A 5911-nucleotide genomic window follows, 5' to 3' on the forward strand; every position below is an offset into this window, starting at 1 on the left:
AAAAAAAAAATTGCATGAGTTTCCAGTAACTGAGAAAAAAACATGAAAGTATCTGTGACTCTGATCTGCTATCATTTCTAAGATCCCTATTCAAACAGTGATTTGATATAAAAAAAGATATGAACACTAAGGAGTGAGTAATTATTTAGAAAGTGAAGAAGCTCTAGAATGAAAATAAGGTTGAAATTCAGCTTAATGGCTGAAAAGAAAAAAGAGATGTCAAACACTATGGTATGTTCTACCATATGATTTCAATTGTCATATTTCAATGCCTGGGTGAATACCTTCTGGCATCTTAGGCATCGATTTTTGAATAACCGTGCAGAAGTGCTAAAAAAATGGCAGCAGCAAGAAGAATTGCAGTGAAATACGGCTTTGGGCTCAGCAGCTTTTTGCAAAACCTCCCTGGGGAAAATCTCCAGCTTGGAAGAAAAAAAAACAACAAACACCCTTAATCTAAAATATGGTTCCCTGTAAGAATTTTGCACTGGCACATCTCTTTGGCTAGACAGATACAGATTGCTCCTTCTTACTCTGTGAATTTGCTGATATCGTGGTTTATAATGTAGGGTGATGAGATGACCAAACTTGAGTACTGCTTTTGTGGTTCTGAAGCTCAATTACTACAAGTCCTTTCAACCACAGAGCCTGCTGAGAGTAAGTCATTTGTGTTAAAATAGCTCTTGTTCTGTTGTCTAGTGTTTTTGTGTTTTTTTTCATTTATTTTAAAGTTATACATCATAGCAACAATGTGAAGCAGAAGTTGGGTGCCTCTGTTCTAATAGGCTCTGTTCCCATGAGCTGTAACTCCTGAAAGCTGCTGAAAGTCATTCTTGTTGCATTATCACCTCCCATAATCAGATCATTAGTGACTGTGGTGTTATTTAAGTGCTCAGGTTCTATTTGCTCTCTATGGAGAACATTTGTCAAGAGTCCAAACCTCTCTAGATTAAGTCTATTGCTATCCACAGATGTACTGTGAACACATGGAACATCAAGAGGCACTTAACCCACTATCATTAGAGTTCAGGATTATTGTTTCTGCCATGTACTCTCCTTAGAGAGAGGAGGGAACTGCTGCCATGTTAATAAGTATCGTTTGCTTAGAAGAACTGTTTTCAGATTTTTTCCAGCAACTATACCTCCATCCTATGGCACAGAGGAAAAGAGAATCTGAGACTTTTCTCTAAAAGTACCGTTGTGGTAATTAGTTTAGGCAATATTAAAGTGAGTTTAATGGGACCCGTTCAGGATCTGCCTTTTGAAGAACTACCATCCTTTATAATGAAACCATCTGTGTGGTTGTCTTAAGTAGAGGAATGTGAAATAGAAGGTGGTAAAGAAGCTCTAGAACAGACAGGGGAAAATAGCAGCTATACCTCTGAAGATGTTTTTATTTCATAGTTTCCCTACCTGTGCATGCAAGCCATTGCTTTGTAACTTATGACAACTTATGTAACTTATGCACATCTGCTCACATATAGGGCAGTTCTACCCAATTTCATGCTTCTGGAAGAATCACACCGGCATGCAGAAAGTCTTTAGTAGCATGGTATTTACCTAACTTTCATAGCTGCTTCTGGAAAAAGTAATTCCTTTTCATTATTCTGCACAAAATGCGCTAGTAACTATGAGCAAAGCTAGAAGAAAATGATTTATTTGTTTCCCTGCCTTATGTGGAGTCACTTAACATTGCAGTAAGTTCCAAGAACACTGTGCTGTTTCAAAAAGTATTCTTAGGAGCATGTAGAAACTATTTTTAGGGCAATACTCTCTGACATTGTCTTGTTTGGTCTGAATTAACAAAGTACAAAAATCTGTACCCCCAGCATCCTGAATATTTGTCTGGAAAGTTATGAATTGTTTTCTGAAGCTTCAATTTCTTAAGACACAGGGAGTTTTAGGGCTCTGGTGAAATATCCCAAGGGTATCTGTGTTCTTCGTAGCTTCTAGAAATATAAATGGCATGGAGAAGAGTCTGAGTACTTCAGCCTTCGTCTTTGTTGTATGTATTGATAGGAGTGCCTTTCAGATGTGCTTCAGGTAGCTATTCAAAAAGAAGAAAAAGGCCTATCCTGAAATATTCCTGCTATTATAGCTACTACAGCCTTGAGAGACAGAAATTGGAAACAAATTTCTTCCAAGGACAACCTAAAAGTCATTAAGTGTAATTCTGAGTGCCCTTACTGCATGAAGCTGGTATATCAGACCATGTAAAAGTTGTAGTGTCTGCACTGCATTACGTTCTTCATGTAGCAAGGATGCAAAAGCGTGGGGAGAAAAACAAGGGCTATGCCAGTGTGTGCTATTTGTCAAGTAATTGTAGCAAGAGACTGGTTGGCCAGTGGCTTGGCAAAGCTTTTTGTCCTTTTATATTTGTTTTGACTATCACGCAAAAATGGACAAATGCACATAGGCTGATGAGGGTATAAAGTTCACTTTGGTCTGGTGGTCAGAGGCCAATGCATTTGCAGTACGGAGGTGGATGCTGCTGCTGGACCAAGCAGACAAGATGCTTATTTCTCTGCTGCTGGTACAGCATGCAGATGTATTAAAGAGCTGTGTGTTTTGGGAACAGAACCAAAAAGCTCCTTCATGACCATGATTGAAAAAGAACACTGAAAAAACACCTCCAGATTTAAGTGACAGCCATCTATTAATTCCAAACAGTATTCCTGGAGGAACTCCTCTATGAATTCCTATTTCTTCTGCCACACCAAGCTGCATGTTTAGGATTAGAAGCGTATGAGCAGAGCCTCCTGAGTAAACAGAAAAAGCTATCTGTCTTAGCATTTACCAATGCCATTAATGCATCAGAGTTCTTCTCTGGTGTACAATGGCATTTGTTCTGAAGTACCACACACGAGCAGATCTGGCCTGGTATGAGAGGGTGCACGTGTTTGTAATAGCACTGCGCCCACAGTGCTCAACACATTTTGACATTTAGAAGTGGAACGTATTTGCAGTGAGGTTTTGTAGGAAGTGGTGTACGTGGTGTATTTCTGAGAACTGGTTAAAATTTCTGCCTGAGTTTTTTTAATTGTCGCAGAAAATATTTTAGTTCTGTGAAGAGGACATTGACTTCAGAGAGACTTTTCCTATCTATGCGATAATTGAAGGGAATCTTGGGAAAAGCCATTGAAATGGGAGGGTCTACCCTGTGTTTAAATGAAAATTGATAATAGGGTGATAGGAGTTTTGCTCCTGAGTCTGTTTTGGGCCACCTCTGTGATCGTGGCAGTCTTGCATAATATTGCCTTGGTTTCCCAGGCTGTTAAAATACAGATCATCTTATCATCTCAGTGGATAATGATAAGTTTCAGTCATGTCTGGAAAGGTGATCTGATAACAGGGCAATACTGAGGGGTTTTAATAATGGAAAATGAGTTTGAATTTTCAAGGTATTCCTGATTCTTTTCCAGAATAATTCTTTTCTTATACTACATAAAAGCACTTTGATAGCTGACTGGGTATATGCAGTTTCTCTTTATGTCCCAGCTGAAGCCAGGGCTGGGTCTGGAAAACACATGTAGCACCCAAATCTTCACGTGTTGGGAGTAATCCATTTCATTACTCATCTGCAAGCCCCCTTTGCAGTGGTGCCAGTTCCTAAATGTGCTTCTCCAATGCAGACAACTAACTTGAGGTGAGTTCTACCTTTTTTTTGTTGTTTTTTTTTCCCCCACACAGGAGGCTTTATCCTTTAAGCAAATAAAAGTCTTTAGATTGGAAGGATAAAATAAATGCCCATGCAGCGCTCTCACACGTAATTTTCTATCCTTCTGGGTAACTTTAAAAATAGCATTTACATTCTATCCATCCCAAAGTCCAAGACATTTTCCTTGTGTTGCCTGGATGCAGTGACAATCAGTGAAAACACTGATTGGTCACCAGCTGGAACAACTCCAAGCTGTGGATTTAAGTGGGAGAGCTGAGCCCTGTTGCTTCTTCCATCAATATTCTGTGCTGCTGGGACCTCCTCCTAGCTTGTTTCCATCCTTTTCCATGAGCCTACCATAGTCTGCAGCCTATCCCACTGCCCAGGAATTGCAGGACGTGGCTAATGGCACAACTGTCCATACAGATAATTAGCAATAACTGTGGGAGCAGTCACTGTCCTCGTTAGCAATTCTGTGCCAGGCTGCTGGCAGGAAGTAGCTAAGCTGCTGCCTTGGACACAGAGGGCAGTGCGTACCTCCCCAGCTCCCTCTTTTCCTCCCCAGAATGTCTGTGTGGCCCTTGGAGCTGTGCTGCTGCATCTTCACTCTTGCAGCCTTGGCAATGAAAGAACACAGCCCAGCCTGTTTCATCTCTGCAGCTTGCAGCTGTGTGGTGTCCTTTATGTGAGATGTGAGAAAAATGATGCAAGTGTTAGCTTTGTAGCAGGAAAGAATTGGCTTTAGCAGGTGAACATAAAAAATGTAATTTATACTGAAGAGCAGAGAAGAGGTGAATGAGAAGAACTAATTGCTTCCTGGCCTTGCTGTGTAATCCACTTCTGCCTCTCCAGACAGCTAACTCTCTCTCTCTCTGCTCCCCTCTTCCAAAGCTGGATTGCAAAGAGATAGTTAAGTCCCACAATGAGAAAGATGTACAAAATCTTGTTACTTTACTAGCCTCTAGAGAGTTCTTTGAAGTAGGTGACCTTAGTAATGAGAATGTTTTCATAGGGTAATTGGTATTCAAAGCTGCTTGTGTTATTTGCTAGGAAAAGTTCACACGCATTGTGTGTAATTTGTGCTGTGCCAGCAATGTGTCTCAAGCTTTTTCCTGATTTACCAGAATTTACTTTTTTTCTAAGAAGTTTATCTTAACACATTATAATGAAAAGAAAACCTAGAAACAAATCTTAGTGAAATGTTTACCAGTCCACGTAGTGCTGGGAGCAATACGGCCAGTGGGCATGAAGAGATGCTGCTAGGCTCATTAGGGTGGTTATTTGTATTTACAATTACAGTGATGATATCCATGTCAGTTGCAGCTGTATTTCACCTTGCAAGCCAAGGAAGCAGGTGATTACATAGTTATGTTATCACATATTACTGTAAGCATCTCCCATTTGGTGCCACTTTTGCTTTTATTCTTACAACAACTTCAGCTACAGCAGCAGCACATCTCCTACAACCAGAACAACAGAGTGAAGCTGCCTTGTAGAGGTCACTGACCTCCTCAATACTTCATGAAAGAAGAGCTGAGCTTGAAGAATACACAGATTATTTTATAATGCCTTTACAATCTACTCTGAATGGTATCTCTGAGACAATTTACGTCAGATTATTAGATTGTGCAGAGCTTTGGAGAGCACTGTTACCTATTCTTGCTAGTTTGATCCAATCTGGAAAGGTAATGAAGAACATGAGACACTCCTGACTTTCTGCTGTATTCTTAGAAATCTTGTTTTAGAGAGACTTGCAGTGATTGGGAGCTAAGAAAAAATCTGTGCTCAGTGCATGACGATAAGCTTGTTAATTTTTTGCTTTTTAATCATCTCTCCTCCCTGTGGCTATTTTAGTCATCTGATGTAAGAGAGCTGGGTGCTCCTGGGGAAAACAAAAAGTCACAAACTCGTTTTCAAACATACTAGATGAGGTAGCCCTTAAATTGCTGACACCACTTCCTTACATTGTTTCATACATATAATCAGCACTAAGGTGCACGGCTTACTGACATGTCTTACAGAAGTGTTAGAAATACAGAAGGGAGGGATGGAAACACTGAGTTTCAAAGAGGTTAAAACAATCCTCATTGAGACTGCAGCTGCCCAAACCGTTTGAACTGGGGATATTAATATAGCCTGGAGAACAGAAGGTCGTTTGGTTTCTCTTCCAATCTTGGCTAGCAAATTAATATCTATACAATAAATAGTATTGCTGTTCCACAAGTTATTCTCAATTGACTTTTTTTTTTTTTT

This window comes from Meleagris gallopavo, chromosome 21 (genome assembly GCF_000146605.3).
Source record: "Meleagris gallopavo isolate NT-WF06-2002-E0010 breed Aviagen turkey brand Nicholas breeding stock chromosome 21, Turkey_5.1, whole genome shotgun sequence".
Classification (NCBI taxonomy): Eukaryota; Metazoa; Chordata; class Aves; order Galliformes; family Phasianidae; genus Meleagris; species Meleagris gallopavo.